Source organism: Dipodomys merriami, unplaced genomic scaffold (assembly GCF_024711535.1).
Source record: "Dipodomys merriami isolate MVZ:Mamm:240054 unplaced genomic scaffold, mDipMer1.0.p SCAF_3, whole genome shotgun sequence".
Classification (NCBI taxonomy): Eukaryota; Metazoa; Chordata; class Mammalia; order Rodentia; family Heteromyidae; genus Dipodomys; species Dipodomys merriami.
Genome location: NW_027204492.1, coordinates 41,943,787 through 41,963,643, shown reverse-complemented (window position 1 = coordinate 41,963,643; position 19,857 = coordinate 41,943,787). Strand labels below are relative to the sequence as shown.

The 19,857-nt window shown below is 43.9% G+C and overlaps 1 protein-coding gene across 1 annotated transcript in view; it reads right to left on the bottom strand.

Annotated features, from left to right (window-relative positions):
• The window catches only part of Nxf3 (nuclear RNA export factor 3), a 126,281-nt gene that overhangs the window by 81,906 nt on the left and 24,518 nt on the right, over window positions 1-19,857 (bottom strand). The window contains exon 3 of the mRNA XM_070040007.1: window positions 1,482-1,649. The gene's annotated coding sequence lies outside the window, so the exon portion shown is untranslated. The remainder of the gene's footprint in view (window positions 1-1,481; window positions 1,650-19,857) is intronic.

The window sequence follows — 19,857 nt, the reverse complement described above, 5'->3', positions numbered from 1 at the left end:
TTGGTAATACTAGCTACTTGGGAAGTTCAGATTGGGAGGACTAGTTTGAGGGTAGTCTGGGCAATAAGTTAAAATGACCCCATGCTAATCAATAAAAAGCTGGGTGTGGTGGTACACACCTCACAACTACAAGGAAATCTAAAAACATGGATTGAGATCCAGGCAAGACAAGACATAAACTTAAGATCTTGTCTCAAATATAATGAAAGCTAAAGGGCTAAAGGGCTAAATGGCTTGAGTAGCAGAGCCCCTGTCTAGCAAGCGCTATGCCTTGAGTTCAAATTCCAGTACATCCAAAAAATTATCAGGTTTGCAACTATTTCCTAGCTCTGCAAAGGAAATGGCCTAGAAACAATGACATTTACAATGTCTTCTTGCTGAGCACCAGTGGCTCACACCTATAATCCTAGCTACTCAGGAAGCTGAGATCTGAGGATTATGATTCAAAGCCAGCACAGGCAGGAAAGTTTGTAAGACTCTTATCTTCAAGTAACCACCAGAAAACTGGAAGTGGTGCTGTGGCTCAATTGGTAGAGCACTCGCCTTGAGCTAAAGAGCTCAGGGACAGTGCCCAGGCCCAGAGTTCCAGGCCCAGAGTTCCAGTCCTATGACTGACAAAAAAATGCCTTTATTATTCTTGTTTAGTATTCTGAATGTTTGAATATTTTTTAAATAAATTGGAAAAAATGTCATTCTGATTCTAGGAAATGACAAAATATTTCCTACATCACCTGCAAGTAATAAACATGAGTTTAGACATAATGTTAAAGAATTACTGGAGGACACTGCTAGGGTGAGACTCCAGAGAATACCAAAACTAAAAGAAATACAAACTTTTGCTCATGCCCATGAGAAATGCAGAACCCTGAGCATATAAGAACCCTACCAAATATCTGTACTCAGACACAAACTCCAGAAAAGCTCCTACCTGCAGGTCCTAGGATGACCAAGGTTCTCTATCAAAACGCCTACCTGAGAAAGCTCAGGGTTGCCTGATAAATTCAGTTTGTTCTGTCCAGTACCTGACATGGACAGATGACTCCCTGTCTTAGTGCATTTACTAAAAATAGCTTACAACACACTGTCTTTTTCCATTTCTTTTTTTCCATTTTTTAATGTGTTGGGGTTTGAACTCAGGGCCTTAAGCCACCACCCTAGCCATGCCCCAGGTTCTCTCAACTGTATGAATCTACACCACCTCAGACGTGTCTTCCTCAAAGACTGAAAGTCATTCCCTTGAAATGTAACCAGCAAACAAGACAAGATGTCCAGCCTCTGTGAGAAGACAGGATTCTAACTTCTGTAAGTTCCTTACACATTTCTAATGGATTTGCACACTGACAGGGCTGCTTTCTTCACATTTTTCTTTGGCAGTACTGGCCTTTGAACTTGGGGACTCACTAATGCCAAGCAGGTGATGAACCTTTGAGCCAAGCCTCCAACTCTTTTGTGTGTTGGTTAATTTTTGGATAGGGTCTCACTTTTTGCTTGATCCTCCTATCCTGGGCATCCTGTAGTAGTTGAGATGATAGGTGCAGGCCTCCATACCAAAGCTTCTTCAGTTGACATAAAGTCTGTTGCAAATTTCTTCTCCAGGCTGGCCTGGAACCTCCATCCTATTGCTTTCCACTTCCAGCTCGGGCTGACATCTGCTGACAGACAACAGCAGATAACCAGGTGGCTCTAAAGCTGATAAAAATCTCAGGGGAAAAAAACAGCCATGTGATCTGCTTCAGTTGTTTGTGGACCTCCCTTCAGCAATATTACCTAAGATATAGGAGAGAAGTTATAGTTTTACAGTTCCTGCTAGCTTCCATATCTGTCTCGTGTCTACTAACGCATGTTTTTTAAAGTGATTCACAATTCCCTTTCCCAGTCTCCCAGGCCCAGTTCTTTGCTGTGACTCCTAAACTCCTTCCAAGTAACAGGCCTTTGGGGTCTCGAATGACTAGGGAGCAGCACCTAACCTGGAGGTGGGATGTGCGAATTGGTCAGAGACCTGGGGGTGGGGAGGGGAGGAAGTTGAGCCCAGACATCAGGTTTGTGTGTTGGAGAGAAGGACCCAGGTGACCCATGTCCAGTTTCAGGAAGTCATTGCAAAGGGCTCCAGTGGGGGAAGGAAACAGGTGCCCAGTTCGGGAACACAGACGGGTTGTGTTCAAAACCCACACTTCGATTACACAGTTAAGAACTACAGTCAGCCCGCCATGGGCATCAGATGCAAGTTTCCTCTGAATTTCGGAGAAACAACCAGGGATTAACTATGAAATGGCCCTGAATTGTGCTCGGACAACAAGCAAGCTAAATTTACTTTGCTTTTCTGAAACGGAGGCGAGTCCATGCCTCAGTTGACAATCCCTGCTCCACCAGGGGCTTTGCAGCGGTGGTGTCTGTCCCCCTCAGCGCCTCAGGCCAGTCTCAGACCTGCAGCCCTGTGCCCTGGGGGCTCCCCACATCCCTTCCCCGGACTGCCGCATTCCCGGGCTAAAATCCCGGCTTCCTCCATCTGGGGTTGCTACCTAAGTACCCACGTTCCCGCCAAGAATCCCCAAGTCGCTCACGCGTAACCTGCAGGCGCTGTGGTCATGCTCCCGGAACCAGCCCCTCAGCCCTCCAGTTTTATGCCGCCAAGGGGCTATGGCAGTCGCCTGCTTGCCCCCAATTCTCCCTCATCGAACCACATCCCTGTGGCAGCCCGCTAGGGCCCGCGCCAAACCCCATGCAGGCATCGAAGGCTCCAGACCCAAAGTCAATGCTTAATTACCAGGACAATTGTAGGCAGAGCAGAAGATGATTACACGGAGAGACTGAACTGGAGGAATGGGAGGCGCACTAAGAAGGGAGGAAAATACCCGGCAGTCTGAGGAGAGAGGCGTTGTTAGAGGAAGGGACTAAAGGACAGGATCAAAGTCTTGGAACGAAGGGGTGTGGTTGAGGGCGTGACTCGATGTGGATGGGTTTGGTCTATGTGGGCGAGGTCAAAGCGTGATTTGCTACCCAGTCCAAAGAGTCACAAAGATAGATGATCTGTTCGGAATCATGTCTGTGCAGTTTAAACTTTTTGTTTTGGTTTTTTTTTTTGTCTTTTTTAGTACTGGGGATCAAACTCAGATTATTGTACTTGCTTGGCAAGCGCTTTGCCACTGAGCTACATCCCAGCCCTGTGTGCTTTTTTTTCTTCATGTCTGTGAACTGGAGTTGTCTGCCAGTGGGTCCAGTTATGTGGCAAATTTTCTGTTGGGGCACCACATTTTTGGTCCCCCTCCATTCCTCACCACACCTTTGGTCCTTAATAAATCCCAAATTCAGGCTCTCAACCTGGGTGAAAGGAAGGATCTTGAGAAGCCACTAGCTCAGGGCCTCCTGCAAATAGTCCCATATGGTCGATACCTGAAAAAGGCCCCAATTAGTGGCTAGGTTCTGCCCACACCTGTAATCTCATTGTTATTGCTGGAGCAGCAAATAATTCTCTAAACTTAGGCCTGCTCTAATCCTGTTTACTCATCTTAAAATTAAGACTCACAGTGGTTTGATCTCTGTTAGAAGAAATCTCAGTGTAAATTGAAGAACACTCAAGAAGCACAGGGGAAAGTGCTATCAGGAATGTCTAGATAATAAATATAAGTGCAATGGGAGATGCTGGATGGATGCTTCGAGGAGATGGTCTCCAAAATGGATGCTTCTGCCTGACCCTTGGGTACCAAATTCATGACGCCAATGCAAAACATAATTTTAAGACACATTGCAGCAGAGAACAAGAAAGTTTATTAGTAAATATTGGCAGTCATAGTGTGAGGGCTTAGTATACCTGGCATCAAGAAGGAAGAAGGGATGCTATTGAATTTTCCACAATGTAAATGCATGGGAATTCATGAGCGTGGCCTAATAAACACTACTAAGCAATAGATCAATAGTTTGTGCCTGGGACAGGAGATGAGGTAGCTGTAATCTAGAATACTGACAGGAGAGGTAAACGCTTGGGCTCTGGAGGCTCTACCTAGAAGAATAATCTGACAAAGGACTAATGTCTGGAAGGGAGGGATGGGATAAGGGGAGAGGAGAACACACAAGCCCCAGAGAGAAGCCAGTCCAAGACTCAAGGACAGCTAATGTAGCAGGTCCAGGGAACAAAAAGCACCTATGAATGAATAGAAGACGAGGGAAAAACAGGATCCAGGGAACTGAAGATCACTGAGAGCTTTTTGTGTTTCATACAGTGAGATAGAAGCCATATGTAGGTTTTAAGCAGGGAATACCATGAAAATCATATTCTTACCAGCAATGTACAATTGTTCTCCAGGAACTGAGTACACAAATAAAAACATTCTTATACTTAGGTGTCAGTGGTTCATGTTTGTAATTCTAGCCATTCAGGAAGCTGAGACTTGGGGGATCGAGGTTCAAAGCCAACCTGGGCAGTAAAAAGCTGGGCTGGAGGCTTTGCTCAAGTGGCACAGCACTAGCAAAGCAAGCAAGCTGAGCCAGAGCAGAAGGCACTGAATTCAAGCCCTAGTACTACTTTAAAAAATCATTTAATTAGTATTTGAAGTAGAAAATAAGTAAAATAAAAATAATTATAAACTATGGAGTGAAGGGTTATGTCACAAATATTTGTCCAGAAATTGACTAGATAGGCTAGCCAATCCAGTGAAAGAGAGTGCTTTATCTTTAACATTCTATTTCGTCTTAGCAACTGTGGAGTCTACTTCTAAGTATGAACCTAAGACTAGCTTCATATAGTAACTGCTGTTTTCACCAGTTAGAGCTTAACAAATGCTTCAAGCACCAAAAATGCCAATAAACTTTCTTTCCTAATATCTTGCATAGATTTTTCTGTCTTAATAAAGCTTCTGATCTTCCTTTGTTCTGTGGATATATCAGAGGCCATCCTAGCCTATGTATTTATGTCCTACAATGTAAACTTAAGCTTTATTTTATACTTAAGCTTTATACTAGAGCTTGAACTCTGGACCTGGATGCTGTCCCTGAAATTTTGTACTCAAGGCAACCACTCTACCACTTGAGCTACAGCTCCACTTCCAGAGTTTTTGGTAGTTTTAGTGGAGATAAGAATCTTATAGGGGCTGGGAAGGTGGCTCAGTGGTAGAGCGCTTGCCTTGCATGCATGAGGCCCTGGGTTCGATTCCTCAGCACCACATAAGCAAAAAGAAAAAAGCCGGAAATGGCACTGTGGCTCAAGTGGTAGAGCGCTAGCCTTGAACTGAAAAGCTGAGGGACAATGCCTAGGCCCAGAGTTTCATACCTTGTAGGTATGAAACAATACCTCACTGTAGGATCTTTTATATTTTTCAGTACTGGGGTTTAATCTCAGGACTTCACACTTGCTACACAGGAGCTCTAGCACTTGCACTATACCTCTAGTCATTTTTGTCCTTCTTTTAAAGTTTATTTTTAGTTTACATTAGTTATAGAGAGGGCCTTCATTGTTATATTTCCACCCACGTTTATGATCTATTCTAATCAATCTCACCACTTCTATCACTATCCTTCAATTTACTACGTTTTGTTCTTGCCAGTCCTGGGACTTGAAACTATTCTTCAATTTAAAAATAAGTAAAAGAAATACCCAGTACCAAGTGTCTCATACATGTAATCCTAGTTATTCAGGAGGCTGAGATCTGAGGGTTGCAATTTGAGACCAACTCAGACAGGAAAGCCCATAAGACTCTTATCTCCAACTAACTGCCAAAACTTTGGAAAGGAGCTGTGCTCAAGTCATAGAGAGCCAGACTTGAGTGAAAAAGCTAAGCACCCAGACCTTGAGTTCAAGCTCCAGTACTGGCACATAAATAAACAAACAAATAACACTAGGGGTTGGGATGTAGCTTAATAGATCTTCAGAGGCTTCCATCTCAAGTCTGAGTGATGAACATGCCTAAGAGAAGGGGGAACCCGACCATTGATCCATGCCAAAGTAGCAGGAGGAAAAGCCAAACTCCAACAAGAAAGATGGATGCTGATTTGTCCCCAAAACCCAGATACTGCAGCTAGTCAGCTCCTTCCTAGCTTAAAAGGGACAGGTTGCAATCAAAAGCAAGGCTGTGCTCCCTTACCCACAAGGGACCAACTACCCAGTGCCCTGTTCCACATCAGAAGAGACTATGGACATAGATGGTTTCCAACAGGCTCAATCAGGTATACAGGAGACCAGAGGAGCAGTTCTGACCTCCAGATGGCTCCAGAAATTGAGGCCCTTGGGGGTCACTGAGGAGTGAATGCACTTGGAATGGATAGATCTTGAGTCTACCCTTAAACTCTACACCTCTGGGCCTCATGCGCACACCTGTGGTAGAGGCATATGGATCCTTGCCTTGAAGGTAGTACTAGTAAGAGGGACAAAAAGGCTGTAAGCTGAACATTTAAGTACAGAGAACTGCTCTGATCAGTGTGAACAAAAGGGATAACAGAGGCTGGAGTCTGGCCTCTGAGCCTTTGCTCAGGCTATTCTACCTTCATAGGTCCTTTACTTGGCTCTATTTGGCTGCCATCTCTCTCGGGTGTTCCTCCAAGGGGCATGTTTTTGAGCCACATTCTGTCTCCATTTCACCTCCTTCACAGCACTTGCCACTTCCCTCCATCTTCTCTGTGGATCTCCTCTCTCCCTAGTGGCAGCAGCTCAAATTCCTAATCACTGTATTTCAGAAGCTATTTGGTGCATGGCCCAAAGGAGCTGCTGCACAAGTATGTGTTGAATGAATAATGAGACAGCATTGCTGACATCGCTTTCCTGGGTTCTTGTGTGGAGAACTCAACAAATGAAGTCCATGGACAATGGAGGCTAAATTGCTTAAGGAAGTTATACCATTGAAATCCACCCTTTCATATACTTTACTTTGGTCAATTTGATTGTTTATATATGCATATAGCCATAGATTTATTTTCATATATATTTGTAATTTAGATCAAATTCCACATATGAAAGGATACATGCAACTTTTGTCTCTGAGCCTTATTTATTTCACTTGACACTGCCAGGAAAACTAGCCTCTATGCTGTTCTGCCATGTATATCCAGGCTCTGTCTTATGACACCATCCTTCCCTAGTTTTTGCCTGAGTCAGGTCCTCCAGCCACTTTCTGGGGCTCAGGGACACCCATGCATATGGTATAATAACATGAGACCCAGCTAGGCCCAAGAGTAACTCAGCTCCTTCTCCAGACATGAAAGTAGAGCATATGCGTAACCCTAGCCATCACTCTTCAGTCCTTGTGAACCAGGCAGCAAATCCAGCCCTGCCTAGACCCTAGTCCTAAAATATAAGCCCCTCCTCCCAGTCATTCTCTGCCCCTCTTCCTGCTCCTCTCTGTCCTGCAGAAGTGCTCCATACACTATTCATCTACCTGGTGCCCCATCTTGAGCTCTAGCCCCTCCTGCCTCACATCTGCACAGCATTCAGGCTGTCTTGTTTTTCTGACAGTTAACAGTCTATATGGAGCCTAAAGGTTTTGAATGGTGTGGACCATTGCAGGCAAGGGGACAGGGTATGTACGAGTATTAAAGGGAAGCAGGTGATAGCCTGCACGCCCCTATGGCACAATTTGTCAGGGCATTGACAACTCTTTATTGACTGGAGGTGCATGTTAGTCATCTATCTGCATTCACATCCCCTGGGATACCCACTCTGCCCTCCAGCTGGAGAGCACCACAGTGCCACCTGGGCTTTCACCTGCTTCCCTAGAGTATTTCTCACCCACACTTGGGACTGCAGCTTGAACCCACAGTTGACTCTGCCAAATCCTGTGCAGGTGTCCAGGGTTCCAACCTCCCATGTACAAGTCTTAACTGCTAGCCAGCACACTGTGCTGCCCCAGAGCATTGTGCCACTGCAGAGTGAAGCCATGAAGTCTGAGCTGGAGCCTGGGGCAGGACTGTCCACCGAGAGCTAAGTATGCAGGAAGGGGCCTAGGATCGAGGCAAGGCATAATTAGCTACCTGGTCTAACATGCAGCAAGACAGACACCCTAGGCCAATCTTACACTCTCCCATTTGGAGGAGCAGGCTGCCCACCCCCGCCCCCAGTCAGGAACTAGAATGGTGACAAATTGCCTTTTAGGACACCCTGTATGCCAACAGCCTTCTGTCCTTCATCATACCTTTGATACTTAATGAATCCCAGATTCAGTCTCTTAGCCTGGGTGAAGAGAAAGATCTTGGGAAGTCACTAGTTCCAGCTTCCTAAAACATTCCCACCTGATCCTGTCCTAAAAAAGTCTCTGGCTGGGGGCTGGGAAGGTGGCTCAGTGGTAGAGCGCTTGCCTTGCATGCCTGAGGCCCTGGGTTCGATTCCTCAGCACCACATAAGCAAAAAGAAAAAAAAGCCGGCAGTGGCACTGTGGCTCAAGTGGTAGAGCGCTAGCCTTGAGCTGAAGAGCTGAGGGACAGCGCCCAGGCCCAGAGTTCAGGCCCCACAACCGGACCAAAAAAAAAAAAAAAGTCTCTGGCTGTTCAGACAGGTTCTTCCCACACTTGTACTCTTGTTATTATGGTGGCAGCCATGGATTCGCTATATTTAAATCTGTTTTAAGCCTGTCCACTAATCTTAAAATTGCGACACATGGAGTGGTTGGCTCCCAGTTAGGTGAAACCCCAGTATGAAATCAGTGACACCCAAAAAGAACACAGAGCCAATGAGCATTTAGTGCTATCAGGGATTTCTGGATGGAAAGTAGAAAGGAGTGCTATAGTTACTGGATTGGTGATCCATCTATCTCTTCTACTATGTCTTTATCCACTGTCATCTCCTTGAAATCCATGAAGGAGAGGAGTGACTTGTAGCATTTTTTACTAGGAAGCTGGAAATTACCTTCAAGGGAGGAAACAGCACCATTGCCACAAGACAGACCAAAAAACCAGGTAACAATGATTTACTCTAATCAAATTGATCCCCTCAAGTGATGACAGCAATAACAACCTTTTTAGTTCACACTGTAACCAGTACCTTTAATAATCATGCATAATTTTATCCCTGCCCAAGATTTGCTATATCTAAATCACATGTCAGTACCCCAAAGATGGACTGAAGTGCTCACTTTGCCTTTTCCCAAAGTATGCCTCTGCCTTATCCATAAATCTGTTTCTTGATCACCACTACTTGCCTATTTATATGATCTACTGAGGCACCTGGCCAGACCTGACAGGTAGAGCCCCTGTAGTTGGGCCTGTAGTCTGCACTTCGGAACCATGCAAGGTTTTGTTGTGTGTTTTTTTTTCCAGACGGAAACAGGTTAAACATTCCCAGATTCAGTATAACACCAGAGAAGTGCTATGGTCCCCCAGCCCAGTCTCTGTGTGCTACACTGTCTACCCTACAGGAGTTAACCCAAAGGTCAGATTTAGTGTTTGTCAACACTTCTAGTAAGAACACACCCTATCCTCCACTGAAAGAAAATAGAGCATCATGAATTCATTTGACCACAGAAATAGAAATGGTGAGATTGAGCCTGTTTTGTCCCATGTGGATAGAGTTGTTTGTGTGGAGTGCATGAAGAAGGGGAGTGAACAGGAACGTGTGCTTCTCAGGGCCTTTAAACTATATCCATGCATGCCTGCAGTAAAGTTAAGGCTAGTAGAGGTCAGGCTGGGTGACGGTGCCCAGGCCCTGCTGGTGTAAGGCAAACAGTAAATGTGTGCTGACTGATTGCTTATGAGGTACACGTGATCACACTAAGGAGGAAGAATGCAGACGCTGCAATGAAAGTAGACAAAAACCTGAGATTCTCAGGCACTCATATGGATTTGAGCCCCCACAACCCCTCTCCCCCACAAAAAAATCATGGGACTTTTCGATGGAATAAGGGATAACTGGGCATCACCTGCAGAGCCTGAAGGCCTTATACAAGAAGTGTGGTAGAAGGCATTTGTCTGTTAATCCCAAATGTACAAAAGGGAATGAATATCTGGTATGAAACTAGAGGCTATTTCAGAAGTTTCCATGGGTTCCAGGTGAAAGGTTTAACTTAGTTTAAAAGCTAAAAAGTTAGATAGCTTGGGTAAGTCCCAGGTTCCCTGTCGATCATGCTGCAGCAGAAAACATTGTTGATCTAGCAAGCTGAGACCCGACTATGGAAAACGCAAAACTGTTTCAAAAAGCCTCCCACCTTCTTCCCATCTAATGGTTTAATCTCTGGGGGGTTGTGGGTGTGGGGTACAAGAGACATACCTAATTGAGAACTTCAGTTTCAGGTCTACAGAGGTAAAGTGACTCAGAAGGTCTTTTCTGATTGCCAGGCTGTCATATGCCTCATTTGCATAGGGGTGTCCAAGTCAAGCACGCGCAAACACACAAAAATGACTCAGAGACCCAGGGGAAGACAGTGAAAACAAACACACTTTATCTCCATCAAGATGTTTATGTGGAGGCTGTGTTTAGTAGTCATCCTTCATTGTTCCACGTTTCATGTTCCTTGTGTTCCCAAGATGCCAATTCACTAGCAGTGGTAGTAGAGTTGCCACACTAAGTGGGCATGGCCCGCTGCTGAGCTGCAGCACTGTTTTGCAGTGCTAGGCGGGCGTTGGAGCTGAACTGCAGCACTAAGCAGGCATAACCCATAGCCAAGCCACATCTTTGGATGGTTTGCCCTGTTGTCAAGCCACAACTCTTGGTAGTATTTCAGATTGCTGAACTGTAACATTTGCACTTTCTCCCTCCTTTGGAGCCTGAAGGGTTCTGCACACTGTGAGTACCCATAGAACAAAACTATATAAACCCGCTTTGAAGGGAGAAATGTACAGAAAAGAAAGTGAAGAGGGAAAATGCACCAGTCTTCTGTGTTCATTTTCATACATTTTCCCCATTTATTATATCTGCTGTTGGGAATCAAACCAAAGGCCTTGGATGTGCCAAGCAAGTGCTCTACCAGTGAGGTAAACCACCACCCCTTACTGACTGAAGGTCAAAAACATTCATAGTGACAGGACATTCTCCTCACTTCATCATCCAGTTCCCTTCCCTGTTAGCAATCAGTCTTACAAAGAGTATACATTTGAGGCAATTGGGAGAAAAATTTCATATCTCTTCCCAGACAGATAAAAAAAGTGGAGCCCATGTTGGGTATGAGGGGTCTTGGGGACTCCAGGGCAGTCCAATAGAAATCTTAGGTCTTTAGGATCATGAATCTCTGCATTCAGAGATCTGATGAATGAGAAATCAATATCATGGGTTTTAGGTGATAAATGTCTTGCTTGCAAATGATAACAAATGTATTAAAAAAGTACACATCTTTGACCCCAAGGAAGAGAAAATCATGTACTTACAAGCCCATATACATAAATCATTTAACCTAAACCCACTGAAGCACAAAGGTCCTTCAATCAATGATGATTAAGTGGTGTAGGATGTTCATACTATGGAATATTTTTATCTATGTTATCTCTCTATATAATACTATATAATGCTATATAATATACACATATTTTATATATGTATATATTACACACATTGCATATACTGTATAATACATAATATATGTGATATATAAATATTATATATACATATATGTATAATATATAACAAATATATGCTATATAATATATATAATATATGGACGTATATAACAGTATTAGTCAAACAAAGGAATTCTGATGAGTGGTAGCAAACATGGAAAGCCAGCCAGGGCTAAGGAGGAAACCATTTTTATTCTTGAACTGGTTAACTGGCCCTTCACAGTAGAGGGAGTCTGTATTGTGCAGCAAGGAATGGAGGAAGCCTACTGACAGTCACAGGCAACAGCTGCTTCACCCTGTGCCAGAGCAAAAAATTGTGCTTCTGCGTACATGCTATGTTTTTTGTCATCATCTTGAGCCTTGAGAAGCTGAATTCCTGTGACATGGGGAATGAGACAAGTGACCAATGTCGTAAAAGATACTGAAGGCCTCCCTCAGACCATTCATCCCTTTCCTTCAAACCACCTGTCCAACCCATCCTCATGCCCACCATCAAATTCTTACCCTACTACCTCTAGCTTCAATTTCAGACTGCCTCCTGCCTCTGCCATTGAAACGATCTTTCCAATAGAGGCTATTCAACATGCTGTGCCATTTGTGCGGGTACCTGCTCAGCAGGTCATCCAGTCACACGTGATCTCACCTGGTGACTAGCTGCACCTTGGGAAATACCAGAAGCCTGGATGTCCAATATTCAGTGTCCTCAGAACAAAGGCCTGGACATTGTCCACCATGGCCTGAGAAGCAGCCCACTCTCAGAACACCCATCACCCTAGTCTGAGGGCTAAGAGAGTCCTGGCCTGCAGCCTGAAGCGGAGCCTGGACTTCAGTCAACAGAAAAGAAGCAGAGGCTCACTTGGTAGTGAGTTCCACAAGAGAAGATGTTGCTGGACACCACACTGGTAGAAATCAGGAGGTCTTGAGGGAGGAACTGCTGTTGATACTCATAGGGCTTTATTTATTTATTTATTGCCATTCTTATGGCTTAAATTTAGGGCCTAGGCTGTCTCTGAGCCTCTTTGTACTCAAGGCTAGTGCTCTACAACTTGAGCCACAGCACCACTTCTTGTTTTTGAATGGTTAATTAGAGATAAGAGTCTCACAGGGACTTTTCTGCTTGGGCTGGCTTCAAACCATGATCCTCAGATCTCAGCCTCCTGAGTAGCTGGGATTACAGGCATGAGCCACCAGTGCCCAGCTAAGGCATTATTTTTATATTCTGCTGTTTACATTTCCAAAATCCCCCAGGTTCCACCAGGGAACAGAAAGAGGGTGGGAACTAGGCACTGTGGTACACACCTATAATCTTGGCACTTTGGAGGTGGACGCAGGAGGATGTACAGTTCAGGGCTGCTTAGGGATCTCTCAAAAAGCAAAACAAAGAGATTGATGGCAGGTGGGAATACCTGGGGTTCACAACAGAACCTCTATTTTTCTCATGCCAGTGGCTGTCATCTGGCTCCACTGTGGGCCTAGCATGGCTAGAGAACCTGACTTTTTGAGAGAAACCGGGTATGTAGATTCTTAAATGATATGACGTGATTTATTAATGTGGTAACTCTGTAAGCTTTCTAAAGTCAGCTAGATGTGCTGGTCCACTCAGGGTGAAATCAGAAAGATCAAGTGTTCAAGGCTAGTCTAGGGAAAGAGCGAGACAGCCTATCTATCTGTCTGTCTATCTATTGTCACCAACATATTATTATCTGTTTAATCTATCTATCTAGGTTTTGGTGAGGGAGATTGAGGCTATAGCTTAGTAATAGGGGACTTTACTAATATGTACCTAATATGGGTTTGAGCCCCGGTACCTGTTTGCCAAACAGGACAAACAGCAGCTGCTGGCCCATGACATCTTTCTAAGAGGACATGGACACATAGATTCTGAGTTTATATGGGAGCAGAGCAAAGGGCACGACAAAGGTTTGTGTCAGAATCTGCTGCTGTCAGCTTGCTCTGATAGGAATAGTATAAGAGGTACCAAAGATTCTATGTCCCTAGATACAGTACTGACTAAAGCATGTCCTGAAGTTTCCTGTCTTTCTGGTTAGGCAACCTTGATTAGAACCCCTACAACTGCTAAAGGTCAACAGGACCTCCAATGCTATGGGTGAAAAGCCCTGTTGAGAACCAGGCTGTGACTGCTTAAGTTCATCTGTGGAATGGGTCAGACTGAGAGAGGCTTTTCTGCACTGACTGAGATGTTCAAGTATTTCTTGTCCTGTCCTTTGTCACTTGGTTGTTCTGGTGGAAGGGACTCATCCAAAGCAGGTAGGACAACAAGTTGGCTTGTTCCTCAATCTTTCTGTGAGAACATTTGCTGTTTTGAACCATGAAGGTCAGTGTTCAACCTTAGGAAATCAGGTGACAGGAGTGGACTTAAGTGAGGGGGCAGTTAGTTCCACAAGTGTCCCAGTCTGAGTATGCCCTGAAAATCTGTGGGGTTCCATAGAGCCTGGCTGGAGGTAGAGATCCTGACACATGACTAGACCCTGGGATAGAGAAGCTCAAAGGCCAGGCATTTTGATGGCTGGGCAACAGGCTGGGGAAACCTCCCTCTTTATATCAGATTTGAAGTGACTATGAAATAGAAATCTATAGGCAGTACATGAGTCCTAACGAAAACAGTATATTAAGATTTCTTCATATCTGCTTTGACATGCTTCCCATTATAATGTGTGGAGAAACAGGTGCTTTCATACTGCAATTTAAGGAATATGAATTCATAAGAATATTTTCAACATAACAATCACTTATTTACATACTTATAGCTATGTACTCATGTGTCCAGGTACATAGATAGATACAAGCAGGATGTTTGCAATGGAAAGACTAGTAAAGCTCTACATTTTCATTTCTAGAATGCTTATGAATAACTCTCTGCCATTTGTACATTGAAACAGGCTTCTCAGAAAACAGATAAGTTTATTTAAAAAATTAATTTTAAGGGGCTGGGAAGGTGGCTCAGTGGTAGAGTGCTTGCCTTGCATGCATGAGGCCCTGGGTTCGATTCCTCAGCACCACATAAGCAGAAAAAGCTGGAAGTGGTTCTGTGGCTCAAGTGGTAGAGCGCTAGCCTTGAGCTGAAGAGCTGAGGGACAGTGCCCAGGCCCAGAGTTCAGGCACCATGACTGGTTAAAAAAAACAATAATTTTAAATGTAATTATAGAAATATATTTTTAGTGGTGCACCAGTGGCTCATGCCTGTAATCTTAGCTACTAAGGAGGCTGAGATCTGAGGATCGTGGTTCAAAGCCAGCCCAGGCAGGAAAGTCCTTGAGACTCTTATCTCCAATTAACCACCAGAAAACCAGAAGTGGCACTGTGGTTCAAGTGGTAGAGTGCTCACTTTGAGCTGAAGAGCTCAGGGACAGTGCCAGGCCCAGAGTTCAAGCCCCATGACTGACAAAAAAGAGAAGGAAAGGAAGGAAGGAAGGAAGGATGGAAGGAAGGAAGGAAGGAAGGAAGGAAGGAAGGAAGGAAGGAAGGAAGGAAGGAAGGAAGGAAGGAAGGAAGCAAGGAAGGAAGGAAGCAAGGAAGGAAGGAAGCAAGGAAGGAAGGAAGGAAGGAAGGAAAAGAAAGGAAAGGAAAAGAAAAGAAAGGAAAGGATGGGGCTGGGAAGGTGCCTCAGTGCTAGAGCGCTTGCCTTGCATGCATGAGGCCCTGGCTTCAATTCCTCAGCACCACATAAGCAGAAAAAAAAAGCCAGAAGTGGTGCTGTGGCTCAAGTGGTAGAGTGCTAGCCTTGAGCTGAAGAGCTGAGGGACAGCGCCCAGGCCCAGAGTTCAGGCCCACGACCGGACCTCCCCACCCCCCAAAAAAAAGGAAAGGAAAAGAAAAGAAAAGGAATATATTTTTATAACTAAGTGTGCTGGCACATCCATGAATTCCCAAACACCCAGGAGGCTGAGGTAAGAGAACTGTGGATCTGAGGTCAGACTGGAATGATTTGAAAGATGATTTGAATGTTGGCCATAATAAGGGGAAAAAAGTATAACTGCTGTGGTTGCCCTTTTGTTTATAGGTCTATAACTCTCCAGGTTTCAAAGTATAGAGTACAGAAATATGGTTTGATGGGCAATACTTTCTGTTTGGAGACCCTCAACATCCTGTACTACTGGAATGTCTTCCATTCAGATTTCCAGGTAGCTCTGTGGGGTAGCAGCTTGGACTGAGCCCCTTCCTCCTAACTGCCTATGCAGCAGTGTTCAGCATGTAGTTCTGCCTGCGGCTACAAGGGTAAAGCCAAGGACTCTATTATCAAAACCCCTACAAGGAAGGATTAATAAGAGCAGAAATACATGATATTACCCTTAAGACTCACTTATACAAAATGATACTAGTTCTGTCTGAAAAATATAATTAGGTGTAAGAATTTCTATGAAAACAGATATCATGAAGCACTAGTCACCTGTAACACAGGAAAACATGGTGCAGGCAAATGATATGGAGAAGTTGCAGGAGCCAGTGCAGGGTTTAAGCAACGGTACCCCAGTGTCCTGGAAGACTGAGAGAAATTCTGGGAAGCATGTAGTGTGGGGTAATGGAGAGAAAACTGCTCTCTGGAAGGCAAAGAATGATGATAGAACCATTTGTTGAGGAGCACACATAGATGTGAAGGAGGGGGTGAAGGATGACAAGGGAACAGGACAAGGAAAGGGATGAGAAAGAGAGGGAGAAGGATGGGGAGGAGGAAGAGAAGGAACAGGAGAAAGAAGAAGGGATGTATATAATGGAATGTGTGTTTGTTTGCCAACAATCACTAGTCATGGCTTTTGTCTATATTGGATCTATCAGGAACCTGAATAATCAGATTACTCCCCTCAAGTGATGACAGTAATGACAACTTGTCCAGTCCACACTCCAATGAAGACCTTTAATAATTATGCATACCTTTCACCCTGGCCACAATTTTTGCTGTATTGGAATGAAATCTCATGTCTATATCTCAAAGATGGGCTGAACTGCTCACTTTGCTCTTCCTGTAGTATGTCCAGGCCTTGTTACTAAATCTGCTTTCTCTTTCCTTCACTATGTCTTGCCTACATATAACACCTATTGAGGTAGCTGGCTACACCTGATAGGTAGAACCCTTGGAATTAGGCCTAGGGGCTGTACTTGCGCTTCACTCTTCACAACCGTTCAAGGAAGAAGTTAAGATCCCCATTTTCCAGGAGAAAAATGGTGAAATAGCCCCCAATTCAGTGCAACACCAAGGCAGTATTATGATCCTCCATTCCACTCTGTGCTACACCCTCTACCCTAAAGAGTTAATCCAAAGTCAGATTTAGGGTGTCAATACTGCTGGATTTCAAGCTCTACTATAGAGCCATAATAACAAAGACAGCTTGGTACTGGCACAAAAAGAGTCCCGAAGAGCAATGGAACAGATTATAGGACCCAGAAATAAAGCTTCATACATACAGTCAACCCAGATTTGGAAACAACACAGATGCCCCACTACTGATGAGTGGATCCAAAAATTGTGGTACCTATATACAATAGAATATTATGCAGCCATTAGAAATGACAAAATAATGGCATTTGCAGGGAAATGGATGGAACTAGAGCAAATTATTTTGAGCGAGGTAAGCCAAGAGCAAGGAGACAAAGGGCACATGGTCTCCCGGATATGTGGATGCTAAAGCCAAAATGCAAGAAGATATGACAAAGTAAACAGGACTCGAGAAACAAAGGACAGCAACTCATTTTGTTGTACATGATTCCATGTTCTTGACCATATATATGGTAGATATATGCATGCAACGGAGGGAAGACAGGAGGAGGACACAGAATAAGTAGGAAACGGAACAACATACAATGAAGGGGCCCATCAGATGCACTGGATATAGAAGAAAAAGAACTAAGCAACCCAAAAACAGCGATGGGAAGGGAGGAATGAGAGGGAAAGAGGGTACAGCTTACACTAAGCAAAAGGAAAGAAATGTAAACATCACCCGATATGGAAGAAATAACTTGTATTGTCAAAGCTCATAAAATTCACAAACTGTATAGACCATGATAATGACAATGTGCCTTGTGAAGGTTAAAATGTGTTTGGGACTTTAACTAAGTATCACTATTCCACAATACTGTGAAATATGTAAAATTTATGTAATCACCTAATCAAAATTTTTTTAAAAAGAGAAGTGATGTGTTAGGAGCGATGGGTGACAATGTTGTCAGATACCTTGTATTCATATACTGTTTTATAGAATGGGAACTTCTTTGTACAACTACTTAAAAATAATAATAATAATAATAAAAGGAAAAACAAAAAAATACTGCTATTCAGAGCACACCCTGCTTCCTATACTCCCCTGAAAGAAAACAGCATCATGAATTCTTTTGCACACAAAAAAGGAAAAGGTGAGATTGAATCTGTTTTGTCCCATGTGGATAGAGTTGTTTATGGGGACTGAATGAAGAAGGGGAGTGAGCAGTTACATGTGCTTCTCGGGGCCTTTAACCTATCCATGTGCTCCTTCAGGAAGGTCTAGGCTAGTGGAGGTCAGGCAAGAGGCAGGGTGAGGTGCCCAGCCCCTGCCGGTGTAAGGCAAACAGTAAATATGTGCTGACTTATTGCTTATAAGGCACACATAATCTCAGTGAGTAAGGAAGAGGGCTTCTGGGACAAGGTGGTCCTTTCAATGAATGTAGATAAATGCCTGTCCAGGATTACCAGGCACCCCAATGAGTCTAACCCCTGTCCCCTATAAACAACCATGGGACTTTTTGATGGAATAAAGGATAACTGGGACTTAGCTTCAGAGCCTGAAGGCCCAACACAAGGAATGTGTGTTAGAAGGCATTTGCCTGAAGATCACTGAACTGCAAAAAGCAATGAATGTCTTTCCTGTATAGAACCAGGGGCTATGGCAGAGGAAGTTTTCATGGGTTGCATGTGAAAGGGTTAATTTAGTTTAAAAGCTAAAACATAGATTAGGTAAGGTCTAGGGTCCCTGGAGAACATGCTACAGCAGAAGCTCTTGCTGGTCTGGGGAACTGTGGGGAACTGCAAAATCATTTCAAAAAGCCTCCCACCTTCTTCCTAATTTGTGCCTCAATCTTTGCTAGATTGTGGGTGTGGGGTACAGGCAACATATCTAATTGAGAACTACAGTTTCAGGTCTACAGAGTTATAGTGACTCGGCAGTTCTTCTCTGATTGCTGGGCTGTCCTATGCCTCATTTGCATAGGGGTGTCCAAGTCGAGCATGCACAGACACAAAAATGCCCTCGACTCAGAGACCCAGGGGTAGACAGTGAAAACAAACACACTTTATCTCCATCAAGATCCTTATGTGGAGGCTTTGTTTAGTAGTCATCCATCCTTCATTGTTCCACGTTTCATGTGCCTTGTGTTCCTGAGATGCCAGTTCACTAGCATATTGGCAGCAGTGGTAGTAGAGTTGCCATACTAAGAGGACATTACCCACTGTCTGGCTGTTGCTGCTCTGGCAGAGAACTAGGCAGGGGTCATTGCCTGCTGCAGAGCTGCAAAGCTAGGCAGCATTTCTGCTTGCTGAGTAATAACATTAGTAGTCTGTGCTGGCTTTAGATCTAGAAGCATTCTGCCCACTGTGAGCACCAATAGAACAAAATTTTATATAACCAGCGTTAAAGGGAAACATGTATAGAAAAGAAAGCACAGAAGGAATATGCAGAAAAGTCTCCTTTATTCTTGTTCACACATTTTCCCCTTTATTATTTCTGATGCTGGGAATCAAACCCAAGGCCTTGGACATGCCAAGCTAATGCTCTTTCACTCAGCTAAATCACTACTCCTTACTGACTGAAGGCCAAAAACATTCACAGTGACAGGACATTCTCCTCACTTCATCATCCAATTCCCTTCCCTGTTAGCAACCAGTGTCTTCCAAGTAGTATATATATGAGACAACTGGTAGAGAAATTTCATGCCTATACATGCAAATATATATATGGAAGTACCACTTCCAAGGCTGATAAAGAAATAAAAAATCCATTCCACTAGAAATCTCAGGTTCTTTAGGGTCATGAATCCCTGCCTTCACAGATCTTCTCACTATTGAGGAGAAATATGTAGCATGGATTTTATTTTCAATTGATAACTTCTAAAAACAAGCATACATACCCACTCTTATACCAGAGAAGTGGAAATATTATCCTCAAAAGCCCAAGTACCTAAAATGGTTCAACTAAATCCATTGATGCACAAAGGTCCTTCAAGGGATGATGGGTAGGCAATGTAGGGTGTTCCTCAAATGGAATATTTTTCAGCTATATATTATATACATAAATTATGCATAAAATGATGCTGGAGGGGATATGGACAGAAGGTAACCCTACTGCATTGTTGGTGGGAGCGTAAACTTGTTCAACCACTTTGGAAAGCAGTATGGAGATTCCTCAAAAG